This window comes from Gavia stellata, chromosome 2 (genome assembly GCF_030936135.1).
Source record: "Gavia stellata isolate bGavSte3 chromosome 2, bGavSte3.hap2, whole genome shotgun sequence".
NCBI classification, from domain to species: Eukaryota; Metazoa; Chordata; class Aves; order Gaviiformes; family Gaviidae; genus Gavia; species Gavia stellata.
The window spans coordinates 90,320,076-90,340,485 of NC_082595.1; the positions used below are offsets into that span (position 1 = coordinate 90,320,076).

Genomic DNA, 20,410 nt, shown 5'->3' on the forward strand with positions numbered 1-20,410 from the left:
GCACTGCTTTGTTGGAGAGACCAGTTGGTTTCACTGGACCTAACTTCTGATCTGTGTTTCAATCTTGCAGAGTATTTCAGACATGGCTATGAGGAGAGAAATGTTCAGTCTGTCAGAGGCAAGAGACACAATGAACTGTGCTCTCTGAAGCATACCCTCGATACTTTCCCACATGCTCTGTTCTGAGTTTTGTTGCTATTTTATGCACAACTAACTACTTGGGTTTAGTTTTGTACTACATATCATGGTGAGGTTGCTATGAGAACATTTCTTGATCCCACTATTTCATTTTGGCAGGTTTTCTGTAGTGCTCCTCTCCCAGCTTTCTATCTTGTTGATTATGGTGTGCATGGTTCCCCCATAGGGTAAACAGATGCCAAGGAAACAGCCTACACTCCTAACTGAAGTGGCAGAGAGAATCTCACCTTCCTCTACATAGTCCTGTGGTCCAGGCAGCTGTACATTGTCAACCAATTGCCAAACTTCCCAAGCTGGCACAAGCACTGGCAACAGCTCTCTTTGGAGAGGGTAATGAGAGAAGGCATGCCTTTCTATATTCAGCATTTTCTTTGGAAGAAAGTTTATATGTATTCCTAGGTTAATAAATTGGAGGGTTCAGGCTCAGATATGTGTCCACAGCCTATAGTTGGTGCTTGCAGCCTCTACTGAAATATCAGCTGTGTTGGGATTTTTTTCCTTTGGACAGAATCTGTTGCTTGCAGTGAAAATTAGGACAAGCTGCTTGATATTCTGGAAAGGTAGTGAAAGATACTATTCCACATAACAAGTTGTTGCGGTTTAACCCTAGCCAGAAACTAAGCATCACATAGCTGCTCGCTCACGCCCCTCACCAGTAGGATGGGGGAGAGAATCGGAGAAAAGGTAAACCCCATGGGTTGAGATAGATAGATAAAAACAATTTAATAGGACAAAAAAGGAAGAAAAATAGTAGTAATAATAATAATAATAATAAATAAGGAATATACAGAACAAGTGATGCGCAATGCAATTGCTCACCATCTGCTGACCAATGCCCAGTCATTTCCCGAGCAGCAGTCACACCCTCCCCGGCCAACCCTCCTAGTTTTTTTTTATTCAGCATGACACTGTATGGTATGGAATATCCCTCTGGCCAGTTTGGGTCAGCTGTCATGGCTGTGTCCCCTCCCAGCCTCTTGTGCACCTGGCAGGGCAGTATGAGAAGCTGGAAAGTCCTTGACTTAGTTTAAGTACTGCTCAGCAACAACTAAAACATCAGTGTGTTATCAACATTATTCTCATCCTAAATCCAAAACACAGTGCTATACCAGCTACTAGGAAGAAAACTAACTCCATCCCAGCTGAAACCAGGACACAAGTAAAAATAAAAAAAAAATTCCATTGAAAAGCTTTAGGCAACAAGTCAATTAATTAGACTTTCAATCACAAACAACAACCAACCAACTGCAAATATGCATTATCCACACATATAAAAAATGCATTAAAGAGGGTTATTTTCATAAGTGAGCCTTTCAATAGTTAGGAAGTGCAAGAATTAAAGTTTCCTGGGGTACTTCAATTTGCCACACTAGCTTTATCGGCCTTAATTACATGATCTGATTCTATTTTCCACAGGGTTCTGGTTTCACTCAGAACTCATGATGGTGGGTGCTCACTTAACACATATATATACAATATTCTGTTGTCTCAATGAGCAGTCAAACAACATCTGTAGTTATTATTAGCCTCAGAGATTATTCAACTTCAGAGTTTAAGAGCATTTCACAAACTGATTTCTTTTCTTTATGCCCCATATTACGCATGAAAATCTGAGGAATACTGAGAAAAAGGTCAGAATTTTCAAATAACATTGAATACCCATTCTGAACTGCCAAGGAGCCAATCTTTCAGAGAATTTTGTTTTATGTATCCCATCGGATACTCAAAGCAGCCTTCCCAGTGCCCTCTGTCCCAGCTGAGGAGGCTCAGCATTCCTCAACAGCAGACCCCACTGCCTCAAGTCAGGTCTCAGAGAAGAAGAAACACTGCATTTGTGGCCATTTGTAGAAAGGATGGTAAAAACACATCATCTAGGAACTGCAAGATGCAGCCAATTTTCCCAAAGTCTGGGGTTTTCCCAGTGTTTTTCACAGAGTGATTTAGCAGACCCCTAATGATTAGAACACTTTTCCTTCTTCAACCATTGAAATCACTACAATTGTTCCCTGTTGCTTTTGAAAATTATTTAGATTATGCATGTCCCTTTTCTTTGGTAAGGTTACATGTCAACTAATATATATATATATCTCACTCACATGAGTAGAGTCAAAGAGGTTCCTAATCTATGTAAATGAGTATGTAAAGGATTAAGGCTAGCAGAATCAAAACCTATTGAGAATTTGTTATGAAGAAACATATGTGTGTTTTCTTTCACATCCAGTGTAAACAATGTCACTTGTGGAAACAAGAGTAGACTGAATGTAACAAAACTATGCAGTCAGAGTAGGGATAGTCACACTTCTTGATTAGCTTTCAAAAAAAGAGTATGAAAGAAAAGAATAAATTCACACAAAATACTGTAGCGATGCTTTCTGACTTTACTGCATTTGCAAACAGCATCATGATAAAAGGGGAGATATTACATAAAGCTTTGGAAATCCATGTAACACTATCTGGCAAAAATTCTCAAGTAAAGTGTATTGGTGTGTGCTGCTGAATGATAACATTTTTCCTATAGAGAAGAAACTGTTTCGGCTGACTAAAATATAACTGGTGCCCAGACACTGTAGCTTTCAAATTATTTCCTGACTCAAGCAAGTTGCTGCTTGTATTTTAAAGCTCTACTAGACCCTGATATATGTACTTCTACTCTGGAATTCCTCGTGAAATAATTTTCTCTTGAGACAGAATGTTTTATTTGTCCTACTAAACAACCAAAGTTACAGAAAGATTATTTTCACCATTTCTTTGTGAGACAAATCACAGAATTGCAATATTGACCTGAGGGGTATGATTAATTTGTAAGGGCAGGCAAAAAAAGGAAGTGTTATACTCCATAAAAAGTATGTTCCCTCTGAATTCTGGAAGAAGGAAGAATCCAGTTTATTCAATGTCATAGTAGGAGGTCTGAGAAGAAAATGAGGATTGACAAGGCTTTCCTTTTATTGATCCAGTGAGCAGCTATGCCAGATTTAAGTTTAATTGATAGTGAGGAATTGAGTGAGAATCTAGAGAGAAAAAATTAATTGGGAAAACAGCTATTATAGTTAATATTTGAATTAATTGGAAGGTTGAGTAAAATAAATAACGATAATGGACTTCAAAAACCTCAAGTGTCTCTTGAAAAGAAAATCTAAGTTGGAGCAAGCAAGCTAAGACAGAGTGGCTGGAGACAGTAGAGGTAGATAGGTAGTGTTATGAAGCAGGACTAATATAGGACCAAAAACTAGGAGTGACAGCATCATCAGAGGCATTGATGAAGGCAACATCTCCCAGCTGCTGGTTTCCAGCCTCTGAAATTGCCAAGAGCTGCTATCTTGCATAAAAGAAAGTTGTAACTGATAATATGATTGACAGCATCTGTCTCTCTGAAAGGCAATATCTTCCAATTCCTGCTGAGACTTAGCCTTAACCATTGGGAAAACAAAATGCAATCCAATTGGCTATGCCAGTCTTGATACTGTCCCGAGCAAAACATCAAATGCAGAAGAGCTGACTGTTATTGTGAACAGCTACAGAAAAGCTCAACCGATTAAGAACTTGCTAATCTAAGTGACTTGGTTTGCTGAAAGCTGAATCTTTTGCTGTTTCTGCTATCATCAATGCCATGAGACATTTTTCGTCTTTGTGTGTACACTTCAAAATCTGTCTTGCCTTTTCTTAGGATGAAAAAACAAAGTAGCATATTAAGTAGCTTATTCAAAGAATACATCCTAGTAATCACAGAAACACAGTAAGCCACATCGCAACTAATCTGAGCATACAGTTCGAAAATATTTCCATTAGCACGACTGTACTTTTTGTTATCAAATGCACAAAGACAAATTGTATGTATGTGAAGGAAATACAGGAAGCAAAGTTAGAGATCTTTCTGTCTGAGCCAGGAGCTCTTTAATGATCTGAAAGCAGAAAAGGAATCATAGAAACATATGATAATGAGCACATATCACTGAGGATAAAGGAGTAGTTTATGTTCATATGAAAAGAAATCAAAAAGACTAGTGTGCAAAAAAAAAAAGAAACCAAAAGAATGTAAAAGAGAATGGAGACCAAATTACAGATTATAAAAAAGAAGGGTAACCTATTCATTGCCTTTTTCCTAAATTTTCAAATCTTCACATGAAAGACAAATTGTGAAGATTCACCTAACAGAATTAATTTAACAAGTATATTAAAGTGCACTGATGAAGAAAACATGCTGAAAGAAGATGCAGATCAGTCAAATGTGAGCATTGGAGCAGACACTTTAGAGTTTTTAGGAAATTAGCCATTAGAATTCTGAATATTAGTAAGTATTTATCAAGGACCTGAAGGAGAAAGAAAAAAAATCCAGCAAAAACTTCTCAGGGCTAACAGAGAACCACCTAGTCAAATTAATAACTTTAGAGTTAAGTAATAAACATTATATCTGTGAGTTCCTAGAAGATAGTAAAACAACCTATGTGCATCTGTCAAAAAGAAATCATGTCAAGCCAGTCTACTTTCCTTCTTTGACAAACTAACTATATAAAGAGGAAGTTGTAGATATTATATATCTACACTTTTAATTAAAGCTTCTGACACTATTCCATATAATATTCTCATAAATAAGCTAAGGCAGGAGATGTAATCACCATCAGGTGGGTGGACAACCAGTTGAGAAATTGCTCTCACTGAACAATTATCAATGATTTGCTGTCAAACTGGAAGAAAACTTCAAGTGGGACTAGATCAGTGACTGTAAGGGCTGAGATCTAGCACGCATTTTCATCAGTTCCACTAGTAATGGCAAAGACAAGACCAAATTTGATTGTTAGACTAAGTGTGGAGGGGTTCTAAGCACATTGGAGGCTGGAATAAAAATTATTTTTTAGACTAGAGGTTGGAATTTCAGCAGCTGGCTGGAATTCAGTAGAGGCAAGAGCAAAGTGTTATACCAGAAAATAGCAATCAAACAATCGTAACACATGGAGTAAGGGGTAGGCAGCAGCTAGGCAGATAAAGATGCAATAATTGTGCTCAATTCAGCACCAGTGAGCTCCGAGTAATGCAGTGTCCTCTTTTCACAACAACCCTTTAAGGAAGATGGAGATAAAATGAAGAAAATTGCAGGGAACACTAAAAGGGATTAGAAAAGGAGTAGAAAATATAACCTGTGAGCAAAGGTTCAAGCAGTAGAATTTATCAGTTTAAAGATGAGAAGACTGAGAAGTGACACAATAATAGTCTTCCAACATGCACAAAGGTGTTATAAACAAAAAGGTGATCTGCTTTGCTCGGTGGCCACTGTAGGGTAGAGAAGAAACCAATGTAACTTGCAAAACACACTATCAAAGCATAGCCAGGTCCTTTTCAATTGTTAGGGTGAAAGACATTAGGAATATTACTGAATCATTTATTTGGAAGTTTTTAAGTACAGATATATTGCTGGTCCAGCTTGTTTAGGTGTAGTTGATCCTGCCAGAGCTCAGAGACTGAACTAAATTACTTGGCTTTACATCTTGATGTCATCTATTTGAATCTGTTATTAGATATTGACTGTTACAGATGAATCAAGTATGAACAAGTAATATATGCCAGTTTTAATATCAGAGATTTCTAAACTAACAGCTACTGATGAAGTCACCTCAAGCTTTTAATTTATTCAAATCATTGGGATGAATCCCTTGTAGTTGGAGATGCCAACTTAGTAGCTGCAGGCTTTCAAATGTTTAGGTAACAATATATATTTAAACAACTGGACAATTAATGACTGGGAGGAATATAATCGTAACTTTGTCTTTGAAAACCTCTGCTGACAAAGCTGATATTGGAGGAACCATTACAATATTGAATAGACTGTGAAACCCATCACATTAAACTATGAAGAGATTGCAGATTTCATCTTTGACATTCCTTAAGTTCTTGAGATAACTGGGATAACAATTTTATCACAAAGAAGGTATGTTACAAAGTTGAATCAGCCTGCCCCATATGCTTCCACACCAATTCTGGATAATAAGAATTCTGCTTTGATGTCCAGACAGTCTGGACCAGCTGAGACCTTCAGTATGATACTGATTGCTCTTAACTATTATGTGGACATCCAGCCCAAGAATCAGGCTTTAAAATTTTTTTGCATAAGCACACAGTATACCTTAACAGGGGAAAAATTCCTGTTGATTCAGAACCAGATTCAGAACAACCATCTCAAGCTAAAAAATGGACTCCCATGAGTTTCACTACATACGTAATATTTTTGCAAGAATAAATATAGTTTCATTCACCAGAGAACAATAAAGATTAAACAAAAGAGGGCATACTGGTAAATACAACATGATGCAACAGGAAACTAAAAGAAAAAAGCTCTGAAAGATCACCAAAAGATATAAAAACTGAAAAATATTAGAAGTACTCAAATTTCTGTAGAAGTGGGTTTAGTGCAGTTACAACCAAAAGATCGTCATTGCTCCCAGGGAAACTACCAGAGACATTTCTTTTAACATAAATAAAGTGGGATTTCATTTTTAAATTGCATCCTTCTGAAGCTATATTGCCACTGTTAGGGGAGTGCTTACATAAAGAGTTTTGCCCTGGTTCATATTTTTACATTGTTACTGCAGTCATAACCCTGCGTTTGAACAGATAAACAATTCGCACACCTCTAAGTGCTGAAGAACACCTATAGCTTTCAGAGGCACAACTGAGTTAAGCTATTACTGTGCTGGAGTGAAAAAAAGATCTTTGTGATTTCTAATATGGTGTTCTGAAGTAGACAAACAGGGAATCAGAATATCATCACATGTATCTTTATTGTCTTTTTATTATTTTCTACTAAAAAGCATTAGTTTGCTCAGAGCAAAGTTCCTCTTTTTCACTTTCTGTTATCCGCATCCTCAGTGAGCTCACTCAGAATTTGGGAATAAATTTTGTTAAGCAGTTTTAGGGAGTTGACTCTTTGGCAACCCAACAGAGAACCAAAAAAACCATCCATCTGGGTATAGCTTGCACATCACCAGGAACTTCTACAGAAACAATTATTTCTCACATGAATGTATGATAAAATGTCAAAATGTCACCGACAATAAATAACATTTTTTACTTGGTAACTCAATTCTTTACCTTGAAACGGCAAAGTCTTTTAGGGGAAAAATACAATAGTGTTAGTTTCTGTTTGACCTAGTGTTTTCATTGTGTATAAAACTTTGGCTTATTTCCATAAAGAGGTCAGACAGGTGTAGCCTCTTGCTTTACAAGACACCTTCCACATCTCCCTGTGGTTTTCCTGTATTAATTTTGCAAAAAAGCTTAACTCCACCTCTATTTTTTAAATAAGGTGAGACAAGATAAGGAAATTACATTTGTGATTATGCCTTTGTTAGATAAACTATTTACTCCAGTGTCTGTTTTACCTGCTTATATCTAATAACTACATAAAATTAAAAATAAAATTTAATATAAAATTAAACATCCTGAACACCACTGTTGTAAATGAGAAAACTATTACAATCCAACTGATACTCTATTTTTTCATGACATTGAGTTAGTACTCTTGTACCATGGCAGAGAAGAGAAAAGGTATTGATAACATCCCAGCTTGTGCAATACAAACCATATATCAGCAGTTATTGAATTACACAATGTTTATCCAATTCAAGCTTTGAACAGTATGTTCCAATTTAGAGAAAGGTAAAAGGACGTGTAAACCCAACTGCAGTAGAAAACACGTCATACGTTGCAAATACACTTTATTAAGTGAACAGAAAACTCAACAGACCTACTTAGATTAAGATGTTTGGGTTTATTTAGCTGGAGTACGGAGAAAAAAAAGTATCAGATTTTTATGTTTTATTTTAAAAAAATATAAATTACAATTAAAATACCTTCATAACTACTTATTTTGCCAAGTACATGAAATTATTCCATTGCTTACTACAACATAAATACAGGTGACAGTCCTAGTAAATTATAATTAGCATATCCAATGATCCATGAAGCACATAGCTTTCAGTATAGAGTTTAATTACCACAGTCTCACACGAGGCTGGATATTATCTTGAGATTTATGAGAAAAATAAAGGATTATGATCTTGAATGCACTTTTGGCACAAATATGTTTTCTAGACTACTCAGGTAGACTGAAAAACATAAAAGGTCTTCATGACAGTATGCAGTAAAGCAATCCAATCATATGTCCAGGCTGTAGTGTCAGAGGGTTGTCACTGTCACTAGCACTGCTAGTGCCTTAAGAGTTATTAGTGAACAGAGAAACTCATCCAGACCAACAGATACAATTAATCCAAGCCACACTGCCGATCCTGTCTAGTAGATTTTGAGTCTTACTCATGTTCAAAGGCACATCAGTGTAAACAATGCCACTGAGCTTTATCCAGCAAGAAGACATTAAAACGAAATAACCTTGATTGACCTCATAGAGCCAGAAACAACTAAATTTATGATGGAACATATTAATGTAAACTCTAAATTACATACAAAGAAATAATTTCAGAACATATTCTATTTACTTAGTCCAATCCATTTTTTTAAGATCTTAAGAGACTTAAATAGCATCCACTTATCCTTCCTGTAAAGGTAAAATTAATTTTTGCTTTGTTACTTTGGTCAAACTTTCATCTGAATTTGCACATGAAAAGATAATGGTCATGAGTAACTTAATGGAATGAAATACTGTGTTCATGTGATAAAGCCTTTGTGAAGGTAAATATAATCTAAGCTGATGGAACAAACAGATACAGAAGTATATGAAATACTGTGCAATTTCAATAATTCGAACTTTTTTTGTACTCTGAATTTGCTCCTGTATTTTTAAATGTCAGAATCTACTGCTGTAGTGGGGTTAGAAGCAGCCTGGGTTGTGTATTGGGGAACAGACTGCTCATGTCAAAGACTGAAATGGACAGTTCAGCTCAGCTTAGCAACAAGAATCTCCTGCTTCTGATATAAATTCTTTCAGCTTCTCTGGAATTGCTTTAATTGTACACAAATACCAAAATAATTAGAAAGCATTTGATTAAAAAGTTGTTATTTTCTTGCTGGTCAAGAACAAGTCAAGCCAATGGGCTTTAAACTAGGTTTGAAGGGGGAAGGGGATGAACCAGGCTGCCTCGACATGAGCCTAGGGGTGGCATGCCGATGTTGGGGGCGAAATTGATAGCCCAGCTCAAGTGCATTTACTCCAATGCACGCAGCATGGGCAGCAAACAGGAGGAGCTGGAAGCTGTTGTGCAGCAGGACAGTTATGACGTAGTCGCCATCACAGAAACATGGTGGGACGACTCACATGACTGGAGTGCTGCGATGGAGGGCTATAAGCTCTTCAGGAGGGATAGGCAAGGAAGGAGAGGTGGTGGGGTGGCTGTGTATGTTAGGGAGTGTTTTGATTGTATAGAGTTCAACGATTGTGATGACAGGGTTGAATGCTTACGGGTAAGGATGAGGGAGAAGGCTAACAAGGCAGATATCCTGCTGGGTGTCTGTTATAGATCACCCAACCAGGACGAAGAAGCCGACGAAGCGTTCTACAAGCAACTGGCAGAAGTCTCACAGTCGCAAGCCCTTGTTCTTGTGGGGGACTTAAATTTACTGGATGTCTGCTGGAAATATAACACAGCCGAGAGGAAACAGTCCCGGAAGTTCCTGGAGCGTGTGGAAGATAACTTCCTGATGCAGCTGGTAAGGGAGCCTGCCAGGGGATGTGCCCTGCTTGACCTGCTGATTACGAACAGAGAGGGTCTGGTGGGAGAAGTGAAGGTCAGAATCCATCTTGGGCTTAGTGACCATGAAATGATAGAATTCTCAATTCTTAGCCAAGTAAGGAGGGCGGCCAGCAATACCACTACGATGGACTTCTGGAGGGCAGATTCGGCCTGTTCAGGACACTGGTCGAGAGGGTCCCTTGGGAGACGGTCCTGAAGGGCAGAGGGGTCCAGGAAGGCTGGGCAGGCAGTCCCCATGTGCCGTAAGAAAAGCCAGTGGGGAAGACGACTGGCCTGGCTGAACGGGGAGCTTTTGCTGGGACTCAGGAAAAAAAGGAGAGTTTATCACCTTTGGAAGAAGGGGCAGGCAACTGAAGAAGAGTACAAGGACCTCATTAGGTCATGCAGAGAGGGAATTAGGAAGGCAAAAGCCCAGCTAGAGCTCAACCTGGCCACGGTCGTAAGGGATAACAAAAAATGCTTCTAAAAATACATTAACAACAAAAAGAGAGCCAAGCAGAATCTCCATCCTTTACTGGATGCGGGAGGGAACATTGTCACCAAGGATGAGGAAAAGGCTGAGGTATTTAATGCCTTCTTTGCCTCAGTCTTTAATAGCCACACCAGGTATCCTGAGGGTATTCAGCTCCCTGAGCTGGAAGACAAGGATGGAGAGCAAAATAAACTCCCTATGATCCAGGAGGAAGCAGTTAACGACCTGCTATGCCACCTGGACACTCACAAGTCTATGGGGCCTGATGGCATCCACCCAAGAGTGCTGAGGGAGCTGGTGGAGGAGCTTGCCAAGCCACTCTCCATCATTTATCAACAGTCCTGGTTAACAGGGGAGGTCCCAGATGACTGGAGGCTTGACAATGTGACGCCCATCTACAAGAAGGGCCGGAAGGAGGATCCGGGGAACTACAGGCCTGTCAGCCTGACCTCGGTGCCGGGGAAGGTTATGGAGAGGTTCATCCTGAGGGTGCTCACAGGGCATGTGCAGGACAACCAAGGGATCAGGCCCAGCCAGCACGGGTTCATGAAAGGCAGGTCCTGCTTGACCAACCTGATCTCCTTCTATGACCAGGTGACCCACCTAGTGGATGAGGGAAAGGCTGTTGATGTTGTCCACCTGGACTTCAGCAAAGCCTTCGACACTGTCTCCCACAGTATTCTCCTGGAGAAGCTGGTGGCTCATGGGTCAGACAGGTGCATTATTCGCTGGGTGAAAAACTGGCTGGACGGCCGAGCCCAGAGAGTTGTGGTGAATGGGGTGAAATCCAGTTGGCGGCTGGTCACAAACAGAGTCCCCCAGGGCTCAGTTTTGGGACCGGTCTTGTTTAATACATTTATCAATGACCTGGATGAGGGGATTGAGTGCTCCCTCAGCAAGTTTGCAGACAACACCAAGTTGGGAGGGAGTGTTGATCTGCTCGAGGGTCGGAAGGCTCTGCAGAGGGATCTGGACAGGCTGGATGGATGGGCCCAGGCCAATTGGATGAGGTTCAACAAGGCCAAGTGCCGGGTCCTGCACTTGGGTCACAACAACCCCAGGCAACACTACAGGCTTGGGGAAGAGTGGCTGGAAAGCTCCCCTGCAGGAAAGGACCTGGGGGTGTTGATTGACAGCCAGCTGAAGATGAGCCAGCAGTGTGCCCAGGTGGCCAAGATGGCCAACGGCATCCTGGCCTGTATCAGAAATAGTGTGGCCAGCAGGAGCAGGGAGGTGATCGTGCCCCTGTACTCAGCACTGGTGAGGCCGCACCTTGAACACTGTGTTCAGTTTTGGGCTCCTCACTACAGGAAGGACATTGAGGTGCTGGAGCATGTCCAGAGAAAGGTGATGAAGTTGGTGAGGGGTCTGGAGCACAAGTCTTATGAGGAGCGGCTGTGGGAGCTGGGGTTGTTCAGCCTGGAGAAGAGGAGGCTGAGGGGAGACCTCATCGCTCTCTACAATTACCTGAAAGGGGGTTGCAGAGAGGTGGGTGTTGGTCTCTTCTTCCAAGTGACTAGCGACAGGGCAAGAGGAAATGGCCTCAAGTTGCACCAGGGGAGGTTTAGATTGGGTATTAGGAAAAATTTCTTTACTGAGAGAGTAGTGACACACTGGAACAGGCTGCCCAGGGAAGTGGTGGAGTCACCCTCACTGGAGGTGTTCAAGGAACGTGTGGATGAGGCATTGTGGGACATGGTTTAATGGGCATGGTGGTGTTAGTTGATGGACTTGATGATATTACAAGTCTTTTCCAACCTTAGTGATTCTGTGATTCTGTGATTCTGTGAATGTTTTAGAATCTCAAAATGAAAGTACGTGCACTAAAAAGGACAGATAACTTTTTACTGAAAATGTGCTCATTTACAACACAAGAAAAAGTGGAGTCCAAGTAGGGTAGAAGTGACGAAAAATTGAGCTTTCAAGAGACCACCACCTCTACTGGTAAAAACAAGTCTCCCTTGTTTAATCTACATATCTAATTGCATTAGATAGCTTTCTCTAGGCTATATATCACAAGAATGGGATATATAATATACTCTAACCTATAGGAAAGTGACATTTCTTATTCAGTCACAAAGGTTTCAAAAATATAGTAAAAACTTAAAAAAAAAAACAGAAAAAATATTTCAAAAACAGAAAAATTATGTTATATTTGAATAAATACAAGAAATGTGACATCTATTAGAAAAAATATTGAACCAAGCATGCTGAGGATAACCAAATATTTTGATCACAAATTAAAGTCTTCCTAAATGAAGAAATGAAAAGTAAAACCATTAAATACTTGCTAGCATTTCTGATTAGAGACCCTAGAAGCATACTCCAAAGACTTCCATAACAAAAGAAACATTAATAAAAATATATATATGTATAACATCATCTTTCTTTTCTCAGCAGAATATTATACCAGTTTTAACCACCTTTAGAGTCAGAGTAAAGTTCAGTAATGATTGATTTTCTAGGACTAAAACAGAGAGAAAAACAGAGAATTGCAATTTGAAGCTGACAGAACAATAATTTGTATACTAACAACCAATAAAACATTAAAACGAAAACTTGATTACAGAAAAAAATTAAGTATTTTACAGTTGAGCTGATATATTGACTTATCTTTTGCAGCTATCATTGAGTAAAAGAAAATTTAAAAAATGGAAACCTAAACCAAAGTTAGATTAAGGAAAGAAATGAAGATACTTAACCAAAATACACTTTTGATTTGAAAATGGAGATAAGGACTTCAGATCTCTCAAGATGTTTGTTACCTGTATAATGCTTTCTGATAAATACCTTGTTCTAAATACCATAACACCTATGTTTTTACATCCCAATGGAAAAGCAAAAAAGGTATTTCTCAAAAATGGTTCTGGAGGAACATAAGAGTTTTAGAAATGTACACATAGTCTTATTCCAAAAAAACCTTTCGAAAGGTGCATTTTTAGAACAGCTTTGTAACTGGGAGTCTTCCGACAGTCATGGAGGTCCTTGAGCGTTGTGCTGGCCTGAACCCCCCTTTTCTTCTCCAAGTCTTTTCCAAGTAACTGCACTTACAGTTGAAGGAATTCAAGATTTGCCATTTTCTCCCCACTTTTTTATGAAAGGCTGGTTTCTGTCTTGAGCACAGCAGTGCACCAACCACAACATGGGTTTTTCAAGAAAAAAACTAAGCAGTTTTATAACAAGCCTAGTAAACAAATACGCACCAGGAGCAGCAAAGCAGCAAATGCAGTACCTCTGCTTTTCCTCTGCACTCGTCCCATGGACATGTTATTATATCCAAAGTGCTGTGTTAAGGTTCTAGTATGCCTATAAGTACTAACCCACCTACTTCTGCTTCCAATAGAACCAGGCAATCCAGACAGCATCAGGTCTTGACTGACTGCTGGATCAAATGATCCAGGCCTTCCAAGAGCAGGTTTCAAAGAAAACTGGAGCAGTTACTGAGAGTGGCATTCACCTGACCAAAAGCTGATACCTGCAGTTTTCTGTGATGTCTGCTTCTGTCATCGCTTTTACAGTCAGTGAAGATTCATCTCACCTTATAGAGGTCTTCAAAAAAAAGGTCAGATGAGCAGACTTGAAGCATGATTACTTCTCTTTGTTGCTTGTAGTGGGGGGGTGGGGTGGGGTGGTGGTGTAAGGTGCAGAATGTTAGATTATGGCTAAAGGGTACGAAAAAAGCAAAACACCAAACAAAAAACAGAATACATGAGCAATATGCAGAGAGAAGGAGTAGTACCAGGATGGACTGGGAAGAAATGATGAGAAAGAGCTTTGGAGGACAGAACTGGAAATGGAGAGAGAAATAAGGAAAGAAATAAAGAAAAGAGGAATAAGAAAGCTCCCTTGCTTAAAAAACAAACACATCCAAAAGGTTAATAAATTCTACTTATTCAGGTTCCTAATTGCTTGAATTATTCATTTTTTCCAGAGTGCTATTGATGTTCTTGTCACTTAAGAATAAAGCCGAGGCTCTATATATGAGAAAGTCACAAGTTTTTCTTTTTTTTTCTAAATCGGTGAACATGATTAACCACTTAAGAAGACACACTTTTCCATCTGCTAAATCTTCCTATCAGAAAGGTACTTAGATAACAGAGGAAAACACACTGGTTTTGTTCAGCCACAGAACAGGAATTAGTGTTCATATGATGAAGCTACTCTTCCGGCACTAACATAAAAATCTTTACACCACCAGGAAAAAAAGAATCCACAGATAAACAATGACTTAAAGGTAGAGCTGGGCTTAAGCCTTCCTAACCGCAGTAGTTTATTTCTTCAGTGACCGAAATAAATTAAATTCCTGCCTGGCTAAAGAAGGTAAAAATTGGGGTTTGGTAGTTAAGTCCTAGCAAGGATTCAAAAGGTGGTTTTGAAGGAGAAATTTTAGGTTGCTTGTTGTAATTGAAGAAGGAGGTTGTTCCAGGCATAGAGAGAAAGCAATGTGAAAATACTGCAGAAATTAAAGGTTCTGCAAGGCAGGCAGTCAGTAATGCGCCCATAGTTCTGGATGGGTGCATTTTAATTAAATCAAAGTAAACAAGTCACAGCAGGGCCAAGTGTGAGCCAAGCTGTAGGCAGGCTTGACATACAAGGTTTGAAGGTGAGTCTGAGGAAGTCTGAAGTTGCTGAGGAATGAGAAAAGACAACAACAAAGAGAGAAATGCTGGGTAATATGCTTGGGGGAGAAAGAGGGACAGTAACTGTATCTGTAAAACGATTAATAGCCTACAGCAGTGAGAGAAGAAGGGCATACAGGCTGGAGGAGAGATGGTATTACTTGTCAGTATGCAGCTGAGATATACAACCCACCCAGAACTTGAGGAATGGTGCCCATGGTTTACAGGATTTTCCAGTCCTTATCCTTACCCCAGACATCCAGAACAAAATACTCTTTTGAATTATACTTTTAAGGTTCATTTATGGGTCACTGACCATATTTTGCATTTTAAACCAAGTTGGTCCATTTGTTTCTTAATTCTGTCACTGGTGAATTGTGCAGCAGCTGAGTAATCAACAGATACGCTAATTTTTGGAAACAAGTTTAGGATTAAGTTTATGCATGTCTGTAGAGTTTAATAACAAAAAAAAAGTTCCTCACTCTTGCTCCCCAGGAATTCTACAGGTTGGGACTTGGAGTGTATTTAAAAAAAAAAAAGGATCATTTACCTTTCATGAGAGGCACCCCACTCTTTAGGAACTGCTTTTTGTGACTGAAGGGACCAGGAGGACAACACGATGGGTGGGTGTACAAAATGTATGCAAAAAGGAAAACAAATCAAAAATCTTCATCTATGACTAACATTACAGAAGTGATCATCCTGAGCTGTTGCCCTTGCAGTGCACATTTTCCTCTGAAGCTTTCTTTGGATTGACTAAAAAATAAATAAAATCATTGCTAAAAATCTAAGCTAATAACAAATAGCACTTGTGAGCAAGTGGTAGGACAACTGGTCAAAAGATTTTTCCCCAGATATTTCACTATCGTTTTACAGGAAAAAGTAAATATTTGTAGAGCTCAAATGTTCAAGTGATCTAACAGTTACAGCTGTGACGTGTTTTTTATCTAAAATGAGAATATATGTTTTTATACTAAAACTATTAAATCTAAGACCATTTATCTTATGGCCGCTTAACATACAGTACACTGATTCACAGTGAAAATTATGGATGCAGCTGTAGGCACAGAATAATTTGCTGTATGTATGGAAAGCAGACTTCTTAATAATCACTAGAATATTCCCAGAATGTCAGGTTTCAAGACATAATGAGTACAATTAATTGTAAAATTCTTTTAGAATTTACAGTTACATAGAAAAGTTTTGCAGGTCATTAACTGTTCATACTTCTCACAAAAGAGGTCTTACATTAAATAGTAAACAAATTACATTAAACATATTAAGCTCAAAATTGATTACAATGATAAAAATGCTCATTTTGAATACATATATGCTTTTGTCTGAATGTCTCTTGCAAGAAAAACAGGCTTGGACTGTTTTTGTAACAACAAAGACAGCTGAAAGAAGTCTTTGTTCAACAGCAAATTAAACTTCATTCTCTGTGTTTATAGTGGATGAGTTAACTGCTGAAGGTATCCTGGGATATCTGTATATAGAAAATGCACAAGTTTGATAACATAGATGTAAGCATCCTGACTGTCTTAACAACAGCAGCAATGTTCTCATGGAAAATAGGCTTTTAAAATATGGGTTTGCATACAGAAAGTATTTCATAAACAGGACCCATTTCAGATATCTCTGGGTTTTATAATTTTAAGTCATTCTTTATTTCAGCTCTATATTTTTGGTAACTTGGTTATGCAAATACAGCACAGCAGAGATGCATACATATACCCTTGAAATTCCCAATATATAGCCCTGAACCCCCACTTTTTCTATCCTATTTCACTCTGCTTCACTGTAGTAGTCAGTTGTACATTCTTGACAATTAAGGCTGACTTGACAATTACGAGCCTAGCCAATACTTATTTTTCAACAGGAATTCAATAGTAAGTGAGGCAGTCCTACTGATCTACGAATCAAATAACCTTTCTTTTTCCACAGCTGTCAAACAAATATACCTAATTCAACAAAAAATGTCAGCACAGGCTTAAGCTGATTATTATCTAAATATAATGAAATATTTAAAATTGACCACTTAAGGCAAAGCATGTGCTCAATTGCCCAGCTGAGCAGACACCTAAACAAATAATGTATTAACCTTTCTTATGTTGGTGGTTGACACTAACCAGCAATTTCACAGTTGAATTTATATGTCAAATTGCATATACTGTTCTTGGTCCAAGGCCTGACAACCATGTACTTAAGAATGTCTCCTGAGATCCTGCAGAGGATTGCTGTCGTTGTCCTCATGGCCCAGTAGGTCAACCGTAGGATGTACAAGTGTCTTGTGACAATAATCCTTTGACTAACTCACAAGCCTAGCTTCCATATAATCCTGCATCAGCAATATTTTTGCAGCTCCTATGGCGCTTTCTTCCTCTATCCTGTTTTGTTGGGGTTTTTTTGATAACCTCTCCAGTTCTGGATTTTCTTCAAGAGTAGATTATTTCACTTTCTTCTAGTAAAGGTGTCAAGAGGTAGTTTGCTCATCCTCAGCTACTGAATTACTTATTTTAGGGTTATGTGCATTCCAGACACAAAGCGTAGCAACTGCAATTCTGCAAGTGAGCTTTTTTCCATCTTCACAGCCTTACTGTGCTTTGGGAACAGCCAAAGCTCTGACATGCCTGTATTCTGTAACTACTGAAAGGCTCCAGTCTCAACAGAGCTTTAATAGGGATGCCACAGTTGATCAAACAATTGCCAGTTTGTTGCAGATCTTCTGAGAGCTGCAGCAGTTTCATTCATCATCACACACCCAAGTAATCGAACCTCCAGGGCAATTCTGTCAAGCGTCATACTTACTAGCATATGACACTTGTGTTGTTATGCGTGCAGTTCCTGGACATTAAGGGAGAAGAGGCAGTGGAAGTAGAGAATGATTTGGACGCCTTTTCAAAATACTTAATACTTTTCTGTACAAGAAATAGGAACTATATATTGGTCTGAATTTATTATTATTCTTGCAAGTTTCCCCTCTGTCCACCCATCCATCTATCTTATCCCTTAAGTATACCGATCTGGAATAAAAATTAGTAATCAAAAAAATCATAAGTGCTAACACTCAATTATTTGATTTAGACTTTTTTCAAGTTTACTTGGTAGAAATAAGACAAACAGGAAAGCACAGAGGGAAGAGAGGGAAATAATTTGTAGATCAGTTTAGTCAGCTTTCTCTTGTGCATCTGTTTGAGAAAAGAGACAAAGGGCAGAATGGATTTGGATATCAAGCTTATCTAAGAAACGGAGATGTTCAGTTTCGGGCTTATGTTTAATTCCTGCTATATGCTTAATTACAAATTTGGTTTCTTTGCATTAACACCTTTTCTTTTCCCTCATAAAAAAAACAAAACTGAAAAACAACCCACTTGGTGAAGCTTTGATCTGCACTCAGACAGCAGCCCTTGAGCTTGCCTTTGTTACTTGATGTAAACATCCAGATGCGTTTTGAGGATCAAGGCTGTTTCACCACTCAGTGCAGTAAAATGGCAAGAGACACAAATTGACTTGAGAGTAAACAAAACATGTTGAAGATCAGAGTATTATTTTGTCTTTTTGTTTCGCATATACACTGAAAACACAAAAATCACACATTAACTGGCCAGACTTGGATTAGTCATTCATTGTAGAAAGCCACTCGTTTTAGACCCGGTTTGAAATTAACCCTTGAGAGCTGATGAAAGTAGGACAGAGCAAGGCTAGCGCAGCAGTTGTCCAGGAGCTAGCAGTCCCATTGCTTTAGCCAGGGCTGTAAATTCAAGCACCTTGGTGTGCACAGTGCATTCAGTGTCACATTCAAAAGGAAGCTCTCTGTCAATACAGAGAATCCAAAACAGACAGGTTGACATCAGTATCAAAAACTTCATCCAGAAACCTACTAGCAACTAGCATAGTAAGGTTCTCCTTTTATTGTTCCAAATACTATTCAGTAAAATTGCCTTTGTAAATAGTGAGACTTTACGCCTAGTAATCCAGTGCATGGTCTATCCAAAATGTGATGTTTCTAAAAATGTCTATTAAACATGTTGGGATATATACCAAAGGCCATGCTTTAGATCCGATTATCCACATTAACATTTTTTAAACTGAAAAAATGTAAATCATAGGAAATACTAAACAAATTGAAACTGTGAAAATGGAGTAATTCACTCAACAGAGCTGTTGTCTCCATGCACTTCCTTTGTTTCATTTTTAGTCCTTATAAACAGAACCGTAAGATGTGACTGAATTTTGCTTCCATTTTGGTTAATGTGTTTCTCTATTTCTCTTGTACCATTACAGATAAACAACCATCTACTGTCTCAAAGAATGATTACATAGGCCACTGGAGACCTGTTCTACCTTAGCCTATAATCCAGACCAGGGCATTCATCTGGAAAATGGACTCTCAGCTTCAGTGTCCCTCTTCTGAACTAAGTAGAGTAGGGACTGAAGGGTGTCTCACATCTTCTGAAAGCAAGCTTGTCAATCAGCTACCGAGTATATTTACTTTATGAAACATTAGTAAGCACAATGTCATCTGAATCCCTACATTTCCATAAGTTTTCTTTTCAACAAGTCTGACTTTTTCTTTAAAAATGAACGTCAACCTAAAATTTCAGATCACGTCTTTAAAATTATGGTTAATTATAGTCACTTCTCCTGAGGAGACATGCTGTATCAATGTTATTCCACCAGAAATTACAGCCAGAAAGAAGCTTGCCAAAAGTTCAGTACTTCTAGAAAGCTTAACTTATCTCTGTATGAGCAATTACTTCTTCAATAAATTATGCAGCATTTACTAATCAATGGATTACCTGTTCAAACAAGAAACAAAATCCTCCACTGTGCATATATTAACAGTAGATACAGTATGATACATTACGCTGCAAGGAAACAGGAAGAGGAATGGTGTGGGGATTTAGGGCTCTAAATTCAGGGTGAGACAGGAGAGATGTTTACCATGGAGTGAAAAATGTTCTATAAGGAATTGGTGAGTTGAAGAGAACATCAAAGCTGTGAATATTTACAATGCATTTATCTTTTTCTAAGCCAGTAATAGAGGAAGATCCTGGCACTTCTTGGAATTGCCCTGCTGTGTTCCCACATTTTAGTGTGAAAACAATTATCATTCATTTCTTCAAATTACACTGAAGTGTTGCTTCTGCTAAATAATGTCACTTTCACTTCATAAATTTCTTTTGGCTTCACTGTACGTTTGATCTGATTTTAGATCATACAGCTTATTAAGCAGGTCTCTGTGAACTCAACCAAAACATACTAGAAAATTATTTGAAAATTATTTGAAAATTATTTGAAATTTAGAATTAGTAACCAACCAATCACTACAAAACAAGCATAAACATCCTGACCAGAGTATACACATTAGGTATTTAAAACTAGCTATATGTGTTAGGTTATGCCTCAGAGCCTTCTATTACTTT

At 38.6% G+C, this 20,410-nt stretch overlaps 1 protein-coding gene across 1 annotated transcript in view; it reads right to left on the reverse strand.

The window, feature by feature from the left end:
• DLGAP2 (DLG associated protein 2) overlaps positions 1-20,410 on the reverse strand; it is a 318,216-nt gene that overhangs the window by 211,096 nt on the left and 86,710 nt on the right. The window lies entirely within an intron of this gene.